The 18,228-nt window shown below is 42.5% G+C and overlaps 1 protein-coding gene across 4 annotated transcripts in view; it reads left to right on the top strand.

The window, feature by feature from the left end:
* DACH1 (dachshund family transcription factor 1) overlaps positions 1 to 18,228 on the top strand; it is a 363,503-nt gene that overhangs the window by 68,500 nt on the left and 276,775 nt on the right. The window lies entirely within an intron of this gene.

Raw genomic sequence — 18,228 nt, 5'->3', positions numbered from 1 at the left:
TAAAACTCGAATTGGGCACGTTGAGAACAACGCTTTTCAAGACTAGAAGATTCATAAGGAGTGACATCCCCCCGATGAGTTAACTGACTTGTTCTGTCATTTCTGCAACCATGCCAGGGAAGATGTCTACAAGGGAAAAAAACCAGGACAACGTTAATCCAGAAATCAGATTTATGGTGATCGCATCATCTTTTGAGGATTTCTGAGACTAGATTAATTAATTAAACCCAGGAGATGTGCTTTGAACCCAAAACAAAGATATCGTGTTCTTAACATTCAGTTAAAGCATTCTTGGAACAATTAGTTGTTTCTGGGTTGATCATCTGAAACAAAAACCCCAGAACCATCTCTATTCTTCCCTTTTGACATTGTTCCATCCTTGTTCCCTATCTCACACATCTGTTGGTTTGCAGGACAAAAGAACAACAACCCTATACTCAGCTTCAGTCTATCTCCATTTGAGCTTCTATCATCTGGACCTACCTGATATGCATCCCTGGGTTAACTTTGCTGTGGAATTATGGGTGGAAGCTATGGGACATCTGACTGCCAGACTATATCTGACTCTCATCAGGAAATTAGGGAAGCAACAACTAATTGGAGTATCCCGTTTGGACTGGTATTCATTCTCTTCCTTTAATCTTTGCAGAGTTAGAGACCTAATTTAAGGGTTTGCTTTTCACTCTGTGAGGTGTAGATGCTATGTGAAGGTCTGCTCTTGGCTATATTTAAGTGGCATAAAGAGATAGAGGATTATTCGCTGCAGTCTGGTGGTTCGAATCCCTAGCGCTGCGTAATGGAGTGAGCTCCCATTACTTGTCCCAGCTTCTGCCAACCTAGCAGTTCAAAAGCACGTAAAAAATAGGGGCCTCCTTTGGTGAGAAGGTAACAGCGTTCCGTGCGCCTTTGCTATATAGTCATGCTTGCCACATGACCACGGAGACGTCTTTGGACAGCGCTGGCTCTTCGGCTTTGAAACGGAGATGAGCACTGCCCCCTTGAGTCAGGAACGACTAGCACATATGTTTTAGGGGAACCTTTACCTTTACCTAAAGAAGGGGTATCTCAGATTCTTCAGTTGAATGATCCCAGGTCTGTTGAAAAGCCCAAAGGCCTTTTTCAAAAGGCAACTGGACTCCCCCCCCCCCCTGAAGACATTTCACTTCTCATCCAAGAAGTTTCTTCAGTTCAGACTGAGACTCGGCATAGAGATCTGTTGCAAATGCACCTCTTTTGCTGCGACTGAGTTCCAGGAAACCTGTTCGCTGCTGCCATTGTTCAGAGACCACAAAGCATTCTTCAAGGGACATCAATAAGTCATATGTATTATTTATTTTCTTTGAGTCATAATTTGAAAGGAATGAAACCTACTCAAAATATCGAGCGCTGAATTGATTCCTGAAAGCAAGTTTTGCTGAGTGAAGTTTGAAGCTTACCAAAATGAAGTATTTAAGGCCAAAATATTTGAAATCGATATCAAGAAAGCCTCTGAAATGGGGGTTTCTTGCTACATTGCAACAAAGGGACTCAATAAGACAAATTAAAAAAATAGGGCATGAATGTGGATTTTGTACTCCTATTAGCAAGGGCAGTTTGTCATCGGAGACAGCTGATGTTTCACTGATAATAGCTTGGTTAACTTTGGTTTTTGGGTGTGCCCATTTTCTCCCAGATCTATGTACCGTGTGCTAATTGTCATTCATTTGTTACCACTTAGGTACATAATTTCCATAAATCTCAGGGTTTTTTCTGATGGTAAAGTCAGAAGGCACTAACATTTGTCACGGGAAGAGAAAGTACATGGATGTTATTTAGAAGTAACCTCCTGGTTGATGATTTTAGCAATAACAATAGCACTTAAACTTATAGAGGTAGTCGTTGACTTACACCAGTTCATTTAGCAGCCACTCAAAGTTACAACGGCGCTTTAAAAAAGTTATTTATGACCCCCTTTAACATGACTGGTGCACCATCCCTGTAGTCATGTGATCAAAATTCAAATGCTTGGCAACTTGAAGGACTTTTAGTCCAACCCTGTTCAAGCAGGAAGCCCTATACCATTTCAGACAAATGGTTGGCTCAAATATTTATAACATAATAACAGAGTTGAAAGGGACCTTGGAGATCATCTAGTCCAACCCAGTTCAAGCTGGAAATCCTATACCATTTCAGACAAATGGTGGTCCAATTTCTTCTTGAAGCCCTCCAGTGTTGGAGCATTCACAACTTCTGAAGGCAAGACGTTTCATTGATGAATAGAAGGAGGAGGAGGAGGAGGAGGAGGAGAAGGAGAAGGAGGAGAAGGAGGAGGAGGAGAAGAGTTGGAAGGGACTTAGGAGGTCTTCTAGTCCAACCCCCTGCTTAGGCAGGAAACCCTACACCACTTCAGACAAATGGTTATCCAACATCTTCTTAAAAACTTCAAGCGTTAGAGCATTTACAACTTCTGGAGGCAAGTTGTTTCACCGATGAATTGTTTTCACTGTCAGGAAATTTCTCCTTAGTTCTAGGTTGCTTCTCCCCTTGATTAATTTCCACCCATTGCTTCTTGTCCTGCCTTCAGGTGTTTTGGGGAATAGGTTGACCCCCTCTTCATTGTGGCAGGCCCTCTTAATTTAAGCAACAGCATGAAAACTTGTTTTTCACTCTGAGGGCAGAACCAAAGCAAGCAAGCAAGCTGTAGCTCGGGACAATGAAGGCAAAATGGTTTCTTTAATTAGTAACTTAGAAGTTACTAATTCATAAAGCTTTGACAGAAATAGCCACCACTTTCTGTATTGGGCTGAGATTTCTATCAGTGAAAGTTGAAATCGACCCTATTAAAAGATGTTTGTCAGAGCGACTGGCTTCATTTAAAAATGAGGAATGTCACTTTTTGTAACCGGATATAAATGATGGCTATTTTTGGAAAGAATTGAAGCGTTGGGAGACCATAATCAGAGGAAAACAAAATGGGGATTTGGTGGTGATGTAAGAAAGGAAACATTTTCCTTTGTAGTACACACTCAGATATATCACAAAGACTATTTGCATATGTAGAAAATCGGTGGCCTCCGGTCTCATTTCAGTGTCAGTGGGTTAAGCAGAGAAACAATAGCTTGCTTCCTGAAATAACCCACATTTTATCTCTTTTTGAAATGCCAGCTTTTCTTCCCTCTCCCTCCGCCCTCTCTTCTTTTGCATCTTTCTTTCTTCGCCTTCCTTTCTCTTCTTGACATCGTTCCTCTGTGAGAGAATTTGAAAGTTCCTCCTAAATGCTAACATTTGACCAAAAGCAGGAGGGGTGCCCTGTGCAAACGAGATGGGGAGGCCTTATTCTTGGCTTAGAAGGCAAAAAAGAGGAGGGAAAAAACTACATTTTGTTGAGTGGGAGTCTTAATTGCCTTTTGCTCTTTCATACAGTGACATACAATTCTATTCAAATTGCTTGGTTTTCCTGCTGGTACTGTGTTACATCCTAGAAGGCAAAATCCTCGCTCCAAGTTAGGGACAGACCTTTTTTTAAAAAATATCTATATTTTATAACAGGGGGCTGAAAATATTGTCTGGGCACCATTGGCGGTAATGACAAGTTAAATGCATTGAGCATTGATTTCTCGGTGTAATTTTTAAAGCACATTTCCTAATTGTGTTTCTCTAAGGCAGGGGTGTCCAAACTTGGGAACTTTAAGACTTGTGGACTTCAACTCCCAGAATTCCCCAGCCAGCGATGCTGGCTGGGGAATTCTGGGAGTTGAAGTCCACAAGTCTTAAAGTTCCCAAGTTTGGACACCCCTGCTCTAAGGTTTAGAAAACAAACTTTCACACCTCTTCATGTCAAAGATAATTAATTGTGAACAGTCTTCTTTAAAAGTTTGGGATGAATTAATCTCCAATGACGCTCATGTTACTGTATACTTGGCTATCTCCTTTAAAGTAACACCTTTGTGGTAACTTACCTCTTACAAGATTGTCTTTAAGGGTGATACCTCTCTTGCAGTGGCTGAATGGGACCCTTGCAAGTATCAATTATTAATGTATAAGGCGTTAGAGATTAGGAAAATCTAAATGTTTTCCTCACATCTCTTTAAATTCCCCTCCAGAATTCTCCAGCTCAGTGTTAATGTCATGCTAACACCTCCAGATGATCCTGTAGGAATATTAGTCACAGTTTCCAGGTTCCTTGGTCCAATTCTTACCTAATGCTTTTACAGGGTAAAATTACTAATGATGATTATAATGATAATCAATTAAACTTACATGGTGGCTACTTTGAGGTTTGTAGCGGACCTCAGAGTGACTGATTTTAAGAGTGAGAAATTGCTGAACTTACACACACCAAAAGGTTTCAGGCAATCTCAGAAGGTTTCAATACATACGTGTGTTTGTAACACATTGTATCTGTGAATTGATGAGGTAATGTGTTTCACATGTAATCTACATAATTAACCTATCCACTCTTTCCTTCCCCTCCAGTCTACCCCTCACCTCTTCCTAATTAAATCTCACATCAGTCTAGCTGCTTCCTTGTCCTGATGAAGTCAGCTGCTTCTCACCAAAAGTTAGGCCTCTTGATAAAATTGTAAGTCTGAAAAGGTGCTACAAGACCCTTTCTGATTTTTTTTTATTGTTCAAATGTTATTGATTTTAAAAGTTTTACAATGAAAAGGGATTGAAAATGTTAGATATTAGCATATATCGAGGCAAGTCTCCTCTCTGGTCCGCTGCTACAGCGGGAAACAGGTATCGTTCTGATTGGTCGAGGGGCGTACCCGATCTCTATAAAAGGGGAACCCTCCGACCACAGAGAAAGCTGGATCACTACTACTATTAATAAAGAGCTGATAAGTCACTCCGTGTCCGTAGTCTGTTCTCTCGTTGCCCAGATCTAAAATTGGCGACGAAGGTGGGATCGAGAGGCAGATAGGACGAAGAACGCTACCTCCAGAATCTCCGGATTTGATCCAGCCCAGGAATTCGGCAGAAATTCCGGCAGCCATCTCAGGTCACCGCAGCGCAGCAAATTCAAACGAAAGAAGATGGCGATGCACACTCCCCCCGCTCCATTCGACCCAGCGAACGACGAATGGGAAGCCTTCATGATTCGTTTCGAGTGTTTTCTCGAAGCAAACGAATACACGGGGATCACCGACGCCCGGAAGAAAAACATCTTCCTCGGCTACTGCGGGAAAGAAGTCTTCAACACGGCCAGAGACCTCACCGCGCCCACTCCAATACAGGCAGTATCATGGACGGCGTTGCAACAGGCTCTACAGACCCATTACGCGCCAAAACCTTCCCGCCATGTTTGCCGAAAGGAATTCAACACGCGGAACCAGAAGGCGGGAGAATCAATCAATCAATATGTTGCAGCCCTACGTAAAGCAGCAACTCACTGCGAGTTCAGGGATCTGGATGAGCACATCTTAGCGCAGCTCATCTGTGGGTTAAGAGACATTTCACTACAAAAGAAGCTGTTGGCAAACCCGAATTTAACCCTACAGATAGCGCTAAACGAAGCAAGAGCGTCAGAGTCAGCAGAGAAATCATCGGTAACCATACAACGAGGTTTCAGCGTAAACCAGCCAGCACCAAGGCAAACCAGAGTTCACTACGAGGACACAAGCCCCGACTATGAGGATCCCGAGTTCGAGGACAGTCACCTGATGCGGAGCAGTCACTTGAGGCCTGGGGGGAGACCCGGATCCCGTTTGCCGCCCTGCGCAAGCTGCGGAGGGAATCACCCCAGGTCTACTTGTAGGTTCAGGAACGTTGTTTGTTCGCACTGCAACAAACTTGGGCACATCGCATGAGTGTGCCGGAGCGGAGTCCCTGCCTTACGGCAGCCACCCATGTACCGCCAACAGAAGCCCAACCCAGGGGCTTGGCGAAATCAAAAAGGGCACCCAGAGAGAAATCCACAAGTGTTTACCCAGAGAGAAAATTCCCAAAGAGCTGAGCGAGCGTATCCCCAGAGAGATTACTCACAAGGAGCTGAGCGAGCGTATCCCCAGAGAGAATACACACAAAGAGCTGAAAGAGCGTTCTATCAAGACGCTCAACGAGAGTATTTTCAGGATATAGACGATGAGATAGAGTTGACCCAGAGAGAGGAATTGCGAACGTATCTCACAACAATAAGCCAGGTCTGCACCAAGCAGCCTAAAAAGCTGAAAGTCACAGTCCTCTTGGAGGGCTCACCTTGCGAGCTGGAAGTTGACACAGGATCATCCCTGACGATCATTTCATGGGCATCCATGAAACAGGCTATCCCTAGCCTCAAAAAGAGCCAACTACACATTCCAGACATCCTGCTACGAGACTACCAGGGGAACCGAGTCCCCATCGTCGGCCAAGGCACGTTCCAGATCCGTTTCAAGGACATCGTAGCCCAGCTGCCCGTGACCATCGCCAGCGCACCATTACAAAACCTCCTAGGACTGGATTGGTTCGAATCCTTGGGGCTAGAAGTCACCGGAATCAACGCCGTGGAAAACAGCAGCGCTGAACAGATTTTTAAGGAGTTCGAGGATGTGTTCAGCCCCGGTCTTGGTAAGTATGTGGGTAAACCAATATCATTCAATTTAGACCCCAAAGTGGCGCCAATCCGACTTAAACCGAGATGAGTGCCTTTTGCACTCCGCCCAAAAATAGATAAGGAAATAGATAAGTTAGTGGAGCAAGGAATCCTTGAGCCGGTGGATCACGCGCGCTGGGAAACACACATCGTGACCCAAGTCAAACCAGACGGATCAGTCCACATCTGCGCGGACTATAAATGCACAATTAATGTCGCGCTACAACAGAGCGCATATCCTGTGCCTGTAGTACAGCACTTATTGCACTCGTTGGGGCCAGGAAAGGTATTTGCTAAATTAGACATGGCACAAGCTTACCAGCAACTGCCAGTGGATAGCGCCACAGTGGAGGCCCAAACTATAGTGACGCATAGAGGAGCATTCAAATGCAACCGGCTACAATTCGGCGTGAGCATTGCCCCAGGATTGTTCCAGAGCGTCATGGAACGACTTTTGCAAGGGATACCGGGAGTCGTCCCCTATTTTGACGACATCTTGGTGTCCGCTGCAAACGAGGAGCAATTAAATAAAAGAGTCAGAACTGTTTTGGCCAGAATCAGAGAAAAGGGTCTCCACCTCAAAAAGGAAAAATGCCAAATTAACGTTCCTAGCGTAGAATTCCTGGGTTATAGAATCGATGGTCAGGGAATACACCCCACTTCAAAGAAAATTAAGGCGATCCAGGACGCCCCCACACCACGAAATCAGACCGAGTTGCAGGCCTTCCTCGGACTACTTAACTTCTACAGCATTTTTCTGAGGCAGAAGGCGACCGTTGCTGAGCCACTACACCGTCTACTCCAGAGGAACGCACCATGGAAATGGGGACGATCCGAAGCTGCAGCTTTCGCCAGAGTAAAGCGCCTGCTCACCACTGACTCACTGCTTGTCCAATACAGCCAGACCCTACCGCTGGTATTGAGCTGCGACGCATCACCCTTCGGAGTTGGAGCAGTCCTCAGCCACAGGATGCCCGACGGAAAAGAAGCACCCATCGCCTTCTACTCCAGGACTCTTTCATCGGCCGAGAGGAATTACAGCCAAATGGACAGGGAAGCGCTAGCTGCTGTAGCTGGAGTAAAACGTTTCCACGAATACCTCTACGGCCACGATTTTGAACTAATTACGGATCACAAACCGCTGTTGGGACTTTTGACCCATGTCAGGAATCGAGACCAGCACCCCCAGAAGCGCCCGCTACAGAATGGGAGAAACCTAAAGCACCCTGGTCGTGAATACACATCGACTTCGCAGGGCCATTCCAAGGTCAGACTTTCTTTATAGTTGTGGATGCATACTCGAAATGGCTAGAAGTAGTCCTAATGACTTCAACTACGGAAGAGGCAGTCATTAAGGTTCTACGGCGACTTTTCGCCACTCATGGCCTGCCCGACCTCCTGGTCTCCGATAACGGGCCCCAGTTCACGGCCATGCAATTTGAGACATATCTAGCAGGTCAGGGAATTCGGCACGCCCTCGTCGCGCCATTCCATCCGGCATCAAATGGACAGGCGGAGACAATGGTGCGATTCGCAAAAGAGGCCCTCGCTAGGATGGGTCCAGGTGATTGGCAAACACGCATTGATCATTACCTCTTAATTCAGCATATCACCCCAAGTGCAACGACGGGTAGGAGCCCCGCTGAACTACTCATGGGCCGCCGTCTACGGTCTCACCTGGACCGTTTTCACCCAAATTACTCTGCCACAGCTCCCCCAGACTCCACAAGCAAAATTCGGTCTTTTAGCATAGGGGATTCAGTATACGCCCACAACTATGCAGAGGGAACATTGTGGATGCCGGCAAAGATCATTGGCATCACGGGTCCACGATCGTATCTGCTGGAGCTGGAAGATGGGCGGAACTGGAAAAGGCACATCGATCAACTTCGGGGTCGCCTAGCACACTCAGACCTTCGAAACGAAGACGAGAGTTTCCTGCCAACAGAAAGTCAGCCACGCGAGAGCCCCATCATAGAGAACTACGACACCTGCGAACCCAGGTCGGAACAAGAGAGCGAGCACGAAGCAGAGCAAACCCCAGACAACGCAACCGAGCAGACTCCGGAACGCCCTAGCAACGAGGGCACGAAACCTTCCGAACATGAAACAGGAAAAGCATCCGATCCTGCAACCACTTCTAACCAACCAGAACTGCGACGCTCCTCCCGAGTAAGGCAAACCCCTTCATACCTAAAAGACTATGTTACCAACCGCAACGTTCCGTCTAGGAGGGGAGGGGTGTTAGATATTAGCATATATCGAGGCAAGTCTCCTCTCTGGTCCGCTGCTACAGCGGGAAACAGGTATCATTCTGATTGGTCGAGGGGCGTACCCGATCTCTATAAAAGGGGAACCCTCCGACCACAGAGAAAGCTGGATCACTACTACTATTAATAAAGAGCTGATAAGTCACTCCGTGTCCGTAGTCTGTTCTCTCGTTGCCCAGATCTAACAGAAACATACTGATGATTTTGTGTTAAACTCAAAACTGCTAATACCTATGTAAATGTTGATATTTTTCTATTTTTGTTTGTAAAAGTTGTGAGACCTGGGGGGGGCTTCTCCCCCCCTGCACGATGTAGCTGTCAAAATGTTCTACAACCTTATAATCCCTTGACCCTTTCTGATTTTTGAATTGGCTTTAGCAATTGATAGCAGGTCCTTCTGAGCTCTGTGTGCAAGGCTGAAATATTTATAATATAATAACAAAGTTGGAAGGGACCTTGGAGGTCTTCTAGTTCAACCCCTTGCTCAGGAAGGAAAACCTACACCACTTCAGACAAATGGATATCCAATAGCTTCTTTAAAACGTCCAGTGTTGGAGCATTCACAACTTCTGGAGGCAAGATTCATTGTTCTAACTGTCAGGAAATTTCTTCTTAGTTCTAAGTTGCTTCTCTCCTTGATTAGTTTCTACCCATTGCTTCTTGTCGTACCCTCAGGTGCTTTGGATAATAGCTTGACTCCCTCTTCTTTGTGGCAACCTCTGAAATATTGGAACACTGCTATCATGTCTCCCCTAGTCCTTCTTTTCTTTAGACTACACATACCCAGTTCCTGAAACTGTTCTTCATATGTTTTAGCCTCCAGTCCCCTAAACATCTTGGTTACTCTTCTCTGCACTCTTTCTAGTGTCCCAACATACTTTTACATCATGGCGACCAAAACTGGACGCAGTATTCCAAGTGTGGCCTTATGAAGGCATTATAAAGTGGTATTAACACTTCATTGTTTATTGTTGAAATAAAACTCACCAATCCCATTTAGTCACATGCTGTCATGAATTCTCCTTTCCACACCCACAGAAGACTTAAACCACTACAGTGTTGATAAAGATGACTGTTTTCATACTGCATGGCTATTGATTGATCAGCTGGGTTATAGGCAAAAACCAAAGTAGGATTTGCAGACTGGTTAGTGGTGCAGAGTATTCTCAATCAATTAATCATCAATCAATAAATCAATCAAATTTATATATCTCACCACTCTGGGTAACTATTATTTCCACACCATTTGAGATATTCATCTGGAGATATGGATGTGGACAAGCCATGTATCTCCATCACATAGGGCTTGTCCACGTACATGGTGAATTCCGCACTTACACTAATGGTTTTCATCATGGTAGAAACCTGTTTTGGAACAAAGTCATCAACTGTTTCACATATCTGTAGAAATAATACATTTTGTAAGGGACATGGTGACTCACGAGGTTAGGACGCTGGGTTGGATATTAGCAAGCTTGTGTTTGAGACCAAGTGCTACCGTAGGGGTGAGCTCTCATACTTCATTCCAGCTACTGGTGGGGTCATGAAAGGAGCCCTTAATTCGGTATCCCCCCAAGGGACGAAGATGTCCCTTGGGGACGATATGCCACCGACGAATCCTTTCAATCCAGAAGTGCCTCAGTGTTTCTGATATGAATGTGATATGATACATTTTGTCACTTAAACCAGTGGTCCCCAACCCCTGGACTGACAATGGTCCACAGCATGTCAGAAACTGGGCCACACAAATAAGTGAAACCTCATCCACAGGATGCAGGCAGCCCACGAAACCATGCCCACCCTCAATCCACGGAAAAACCTCTCTCCACAGAACTGGTCCCTGGTCCCCAAAAAGTTGGGGGCTGCTGACTCATAAGGATCACATTATTCCTTTTCTTTTTGTTGGGTGGAATCCAAATATTTATTTAGATATTTACATATGTACTAGTACAGTTTCAGATTCCTGATTATATATTGCCCTGGCTTATATCCCAACTAATAAATCAAGAGTCTGTTCAGAAGTTAATAATTGGAAAGAGATAAGACATGTTAATTTATCGACAAATGCAGCATTCTGCAATTTCCTGGAAGTTGACAATTTGCAATGGACTTGTTGGACCTGGGTAACTTGATTCTTGAAAGATCAATATGGCATTTATATAAGACTAGAAGGAATCTGGATTTAGCTTCTATTACAGTATTTGGTATTCCCGGGTAATGGACACAACACTGAGAGTTTAGAAAAAAAATATTCTGCTCCTTTTTTTGCAAACATTAAATTCGTATATGTTATATTGTTTCTCAATAAATGATGATTTGCATTTGGTGCAATTAACATTTTTCACACCTTCTTATTCAAAAGTGTTGTAATTTACTCCCTCGGGACAAATATTTGATCCTTACTGTCCTTTTATTTTTTCCCCCCTACATAACATTTCTAGCATGTCACACATATGTGCAGAACTCACTGTCAGCTGTAGTATCTTACTGGAACAGAAAGTAAGAAGATGTTGGATATCCATTTGTCTGAAGTAGTGTAGGGTTTCCTGTCTAAGCAGGGTGTTGGACTAGAAGACCTTCAAGGTCCCTTCCAACTCCGTTATTGTATTCTATTTTTTCTATTTTAAATACTGCATTTGTATTCTGTTTATCATACATAGATTTTTTGCTCATAGTACCGGAAAGTATAAAATTGAGAAGTGGCTGAGATATTAAAATCAAAATAAGAGAAGTGTTGGACCCTCGGGCTACAAATGTTTCTTTCCTTTGTTGTTTCCTTTCTAGAGGTGTTGTTAGTATTTGGGGGGAAAAAATCTTGGCTGATTGCATTGATGTTACTTTTGCTGATTCAGTTCCTTCAGCCCTTTTAAAACCTGGACATCCATGTATTAAGACTGGTGCTTATTAGAATTTTAATTTAATACCGAGCTCTAAGGTTTGGAATTAGGTTGCATCTAATGAGATGCTGTTTTATTTTATTTCTTTCCCATTTTCAAAGTTTTAAAGTGTCAACACCTTTGTTTAAAGTAGTTTACATCAAATGCGGTGGGAATTTTAATATATCAAGTCAAATTCTTTATTACTGGCTAGTGACCCAGATTTACTAAACAAAACCTACGGAGTGGGAGCTACAAAATAGAACCTCACACAATAAAACAGGAATGCGAGATTAAGACGATAAACACTCGTGTGTGTACGATTTTGCTATCAGCCATATAATATTCGTTTTAATGGAATAGGAATTGAAAATGAAGGTAGTTTGCTAAGTTTTGGAGAACTGGGAATGTGACTTTCACTTATTGTGTCCTTAGTCTGTGCATATATTTTGAAGTATTTCTGCTCCCTCCCTGCAAACATTTTAAAAATAGTATTTTTAAGGATAAGCTTAACTAGAGAGGGGATGATTGAATGGAAAGAGAAGTCAGAATAGGCCTAGCTTGTTCTAAAATCCACTTTTGTTTGGCTTTTTCAGGGACCCTCTGTTATTTTTTTTTTTTTTAAAAAAAATGCCTCACTCTTGATCAAAGAAATTAAAACAAGAAGGAAAAACTTTCTGTTCCTCCTTTCAACAAAGATTTGCCAGAGTGGAGGGATATCAAAAGATATCTATGGAAGGAAACCACATTTGGCTCGAGGGTTTTATCCAGATCCCCAATGTCATCTTGTGGGATGTGTGGGTGAAGGGCTTGAGGAATGTACTTTAGGTCAAGTTGAAAGCTTCATCTTTTGCTCTGCCAAGTGCCGGGATGTTGGCATGGATGTGGTGGTTTTGTATGATTGGATTTGAGTGGTCCATTTTTACATGCATTGGAGTGGTATGCAAATAATATAATAAATGCACTGATAATGTTACCTAGTTTGGTAATGAAACGTCTGCAAGAAAAACGCCAAGCTCCACCAAGCTGCAGGAAAGCCATCAAGCCCAGAGAGCACAAAGAACTCCATAATATAACAAGTATTGTAGAAAGATAGGGGCCCAGCTACAGATTTTTCTGGGAATGGAGGAGGCAGAACAGGAATTGTGCTATTTACCATTCCTCTGACCCATCATATTTTTCTCTCCTTCTAAGGAGGAAAGCCAAAATAGTCTATGATGGCAGAAATCAGAAAAAAAAGTCTCATATCCTCTTTTACAATTAACAAATTCAGTTTAAAAAGCCTGCATTTTTGTGATGTCAAGCACCGGGGAAATCAGGAGATCCAGACAATTCCATTGAGTATAAATATTATCTTTTGTTTTGCATGCTTAAGCTCTCTACAAGAATCTGAGCTACTAACGGTCAAAGCCATAGATAAGAGTCAAAGGAATTCAAGTGGGCTGGACTTAAATCTCTTGTGGGATTCATGCAGGAGTGGGATGCTGTGGTTGTTGTTGCCACTTCGTGCATGCATTTGCAGTTGACTGCGCGCATGCACAGAACCGGGGAACCGATTTGGGGCGTGGCTAGCCTGGGTCACTGGGTCAAAATACCACTACTGATTCACCTAAACCAGTGCGAACCGGTAGCAACCCACCTTTGGACTCATGACTGATGACATGTTTGACCCCTCCCTCGGGCTCAGCCTGGTCATCTCCTACCTCTGAGAGGCAACATTAATAAATTCGTGAGTTGGATTGGATTGGACTGGATTTATTGGATTTATATGCCGCCCTTCTCCCAAGGACTCAGGGCGGCGTACAGCATTAAAAAACACATAGTATAAAAGTTAAAAGGAAATTAGGAACAGTCCAAAAAACAAATCCAATTTATATAACACACTCACATTTTAAAAATTAAATAAAATTAACAGGCCAGGCCGGCTTGCTGGAAAAGCCAACTTTTTAGGGCGCGTCGGAAGGAGTTAGAAAAAGTGTTACCGGACTTCTGATTTTCTTCCATAACTTTTGCATCAAAGTTACAATTCGCTCTTATTTATTTCTCCAACTTGATTCTTGTTTCCATATTTACTACAGGTGGCCTAAAACTGATAGCTGAATGAACAGTTTCAGTGGACTAGGGAATTTCTGATGTTTTCCAAACAAAGGTTAATTGAATTGAAAGTCGTTCAAGCAATTTCCTCTTTGCATCCTGGGTAGATAAGAATACTGATTATACCAAATGGCATTCAACTGTAATTCAGAAAATAGCAGCATTCTGGGGCAAAAAAAGAAAAGAAAAAGGAATAGGTCAAGCCTAAACTGCCCGAGATTAAAAACAAAATTTAAATTAGTGTCAGGCATCTATGTATGTTTTGCTCTCACAGCAAAGCATTGGTTTGATGGAAAGTAATCTGTGCCAGAGACTGTGAGAAATAGATTGAAGAAGTGTAATTGATTGCGAAAATCCAGCATTCATTTCTTCTGGTGCTTAGAACTTCTTGTCATGGTGCAATGAAAAATGATTAGGGAATTAACTTAAGCTTGCTGAAATATGGAGATCTAAATTCCGTTCAGCTCTTTATTTCATGCTTATTTGTATTACGTCAATTGAGATCCTGTTGGGAACGGAGGACATCAGCAACAAAGTTCATTGCTACCAAAGAAAGAGTGCAGAGAAGAGCAACAAAGATGATTAGGGGACTTGAGGATAAAACATCTAAAGCGACGGTTGGTGAAACCGGATATGTCTAGTCTTATAAAAAGAAGGACTAGGGGAGACATGATAGCAGTGTTCCGATATTTCAGGGGCTGCCACAAAGAAGAGGGAGTCAAACTATTCTCCAAAGCACCTGAGGGTAGGACAAGAAGCAATGGGTGGAACCTAATCAAGGAGAGAAGCAATCTAGAACTAAGAAGAAATTTCCTGACAGAATAACTAATCAGTGGAACAGCTTGCCTCCAGAAGTTGTGAATGCTCCAATACTGGAAGTTTTTAAGAAGAGATTGGACAACCATTTGTCTGAAGTGGTGTAGGATTTCCTGCCTAAGCAGGGGGTTGGACTAGAAGACCTACTAGGTCCCTTCCAACTCTCCCCCTCCTCCTCCCCTCCTCCTCCTTCTTCCTTCTTCCTTCTTCCTTCTTCCTTCTTCCTTCTTCCTTCTTCCTTCCTCCTCCTCCTCCTCCTCCTCCTCCTCCTCCTCCTCCTCCTCCTCCTCCTCCTCCTCCTCCTCTCCTCCTCCTCCTCCTCCTCCTCCTCCTAAGGCTAGAGTAGAAACTTATGGAAGAGTGTATGGATAATGTCAAGAGCATCACCCTGCTCAATGCAAAAATCCACAATGGCAAATCTTCAATTGATGGCTAGTCACCTTCACTTAAAGCTTCTGAAGGAGAGTTTCCCTCTTCTTCAGATAATGGGTTCAATTGTTTTCTTTCAACATAGTTTGTTATTGAAGAGTGTTTTAACAAGATAAAAAACAACACAAATAGTATAAATAAAGAAAATGAGGAAGAATAGTGAACCATTGAGAAAGAAAACAAGAAGAAAGAAAAGATTATGAAGATTATGCCTTCCTTTTTGACAGTGGTTATGTAATCATTTTTACATACATTGGAGTGGCATGCAAATAGCATAATAAATGCACTGATAATGTTACCTAGTCTGGTAATGAAACGTCTGCAAGAAAACCACCAAGTTCCAAGAAAACCACCAAGTGACATAATCATTTCCTTCTTTCTATAAGCTACCCTTTTCTAATCTTCAAATCCATAAATCACGAATTCATTTTTCTCCTTCCTCCCCCCAAAAGTCCATAAGGGGTTTCCAGTCACTGATGAATGTAGTTGTTTATCTTTCTCTAATCAAACAACTTAATTTTGCTGCCTCTACTAGTTCTGTCATCCTCACTAACCATTGCCCCAATCTTCTACAATGCTTCTGGGAATTTCAGAATGTTTACATTTTTCTGCATATAATAGTCACACAGCAGTAATCGTGTGTAGGAATAATCTTCCATAACTCTTTTCTAATTGTCTGTCTATTAATCCCAGCAAAATAAAATAAAATAAAAATGTTCCAGTTTCAATTGAATTTTAATCTTCAAATATTTGGCTTTTTTTTTTTTTACAACTCCATCAAGCATAATAAAATGACCTTTCCCACATTCCCAACATAACTTTGATGTCCCTTTATGCATTGTAGGGAAGTTTTCTGGAGTCATGTGTCATGGTACTTCATTCTATAAAAAATATCTTTTAAGCTGTCATATAATGTCACCATTGCTTTAACCACATATTTTCCCACTCTTCCATCAATAGATTATGTCCAAAATTTATCATGCAGTTTTTCACTTGCTCTTTTTCCATTTCAAATTTTTGGTAAAAGTTTATACATTTCAAGAATTAGTTGCTCATCGTTTGTTCACCTTTAAATTCTGTCTTCTGCTTCTTAATTTCAAATGACCTATTATCCTCATTACATGTTTTCTTAACTGCATTAAAAAAAAAACCATTGAAAACTAAGTCCCTCTGCAATCAATTGTTTTCTTGATTTTCTCTTATATTCTCCATGTTCCTGTTCTTATATTCTCCATGTTCCTGTTCTAACCACTTTACTTTCAATTGCTTTTGTTTTGTTTTTCTAACTTTATTTTAGAATACCATGTAAGAGCAGTGGGATGACCTAGTGGTGAAGACACCCATCTCCCACTCAGAAGGTTGAGAGGTCAATTCTAGGTAGCGGCAGATGTTTCTCTTCTAGGATACAAAGAAAAAAATCTGCTGTGAACTCCACATAGACGTCAGGAAGGGAATCTGGCCAGTAAATGCTCAGCTCCATCCAGTTGCCCTGATTCTACTCCGAATTAAGGGTTCACACAATCGTAAATATGAAGGTTTTTTATTTTTTATAACTCAATGTATTCTCTGCCCATTTTGATAGTTTATCAAGATAAGTTTGAGTTTTATCTATGTACCCTAAGGAATTATAGTAGCTTTCCCACCCAGTGTTGGGATCTCTGCAGGCAGCCTTCCTACTTTTTCCTACAGATTATTAATAAAAATGTTGAAGGATAGAAGCCCCAGGATTTAATTTTGTGGTACATTACTTAATACTTCAGTTTAATGAATACTTGTTGAAGAGAAGTTCTTGAATAGGTTTTTGGGGACCAAATCTTGCATCCACTTAATTATTAATATCATCCGTTCCACACTTAATGAGTTTGCTAATCAAAACACCATAGGGTGTTTTCTCTCATGCTTTGTGGAAATCAAGATAGGTTACATAGACAGCATTATCTGAAGAAGTTCTTCTGTCAAAAAAGTAAGCTAGAATGGAATAGCAAAGCTTGTTCTTGGCACACCCAGGTTGTCTTGGACTAACCCCCACCTGTTTTCAAGGTTTTGTGTCAATCTCTGTAGCCTCTATCCTAGAATTTATCAGATGCCAACTTCAGACAGATGGGTGAGATGATCCCTGCTTGTCTTGTTCTATCTTTTTGAAGAAAGGGACAACTTCTCACTTCTTCAGTCATCCTTCATTTCTCCAGGATTTGTAAAAGGCTCTGTCAGATAAGTCCATTGCATCCTCAGTTGCCCCCCCCCCCCCCCGAACATATATTCTCTTTTCAAAGAAGATTAAGCCAAAATACAAGTTGCTTAGTTCTGTCTTTCCTTTGTTACCTGTTAGCACCAGCTGGGCTTCATTAAGCAAGTTGTATACAGATTCTTTTCTTTTGATTCGGAATCTCTCTGAAGAAGCACCTTGTGTTCTTAGCAGCTATAGCCAACTTAGTTTCCTTCTGAACTTTATTTTTTCCTCGGCTGCATAATGACCGATCCAGCAAAAGGGACAGACAGCCCAGTTCATGCCAATTACTTATTTACTAACCAGACGTGGGATTCAAAAATTTTAACAACCAGCCATGCTAGGCGTGGCCTACTTGGTCTCCTGCATCATGGTGGGGTGGAGTGTTTTCACCCTCCCCAGGCTCCGGATGCTTTTACTGAGCATCCGGGAGGGCAAAAATGCCCTCCCCCAGACTATGGAGGCACTCCGGAGGCGCTCCGGAGGCTGGAAACAAGTCTTTAACCCATTTTTCATCCTCTCCAGACTCCAGAGGGTTTTTTTGAGTCTCTGGGAGAACAAAAATGTCCTCCCCCATGCTTCTGGAGGCTGGAAATGTGCCCATTTCTGGACTTCTGGGAGGCCCGTTTTTTGCCTCTCAGAGCCTCTGTGCAGGCCCTGCACTTACCTGGCATCCAAAATGGGCCATGTGGAGATTCCTGAGATGGGAGGAGTGGATGGGCATGGCCAGCCAGTCCTTGCAACTACCGGTTCAGTGAATCAGATGTAAAATTAGCATGCCGAACCAGCTGAATCCTTCCCCTGTTACTAACATCTTTCTATTTATTAGCCGTTTGGGATAGCTGATGCAGTCCAACAGTATAGGTAGTCCTCAATTTATGACCATAACTGAGCTCAGAATGTATGTTGCTAGGTGAGAAATTTCTTAAGTGAGTTTTGCCCCATATTGCAACTTTGCGT

This window comes from Natrix helvetica (genome assembly GCF_964273705.1).
Source record: "Natrix helvetica genome assembly, chromosome: 3".
Classification (NCBI taxonomy): Eukaryota; Metazoa; Chordata; class Lepidosauria; order Squamata; family Natricidae; genus Natrix; species Natrix helvetica.
Note: the sequence above shows the minus strand (reverse complement) of the source record. Positions and strands in the feature narration are given on the sequence as shown.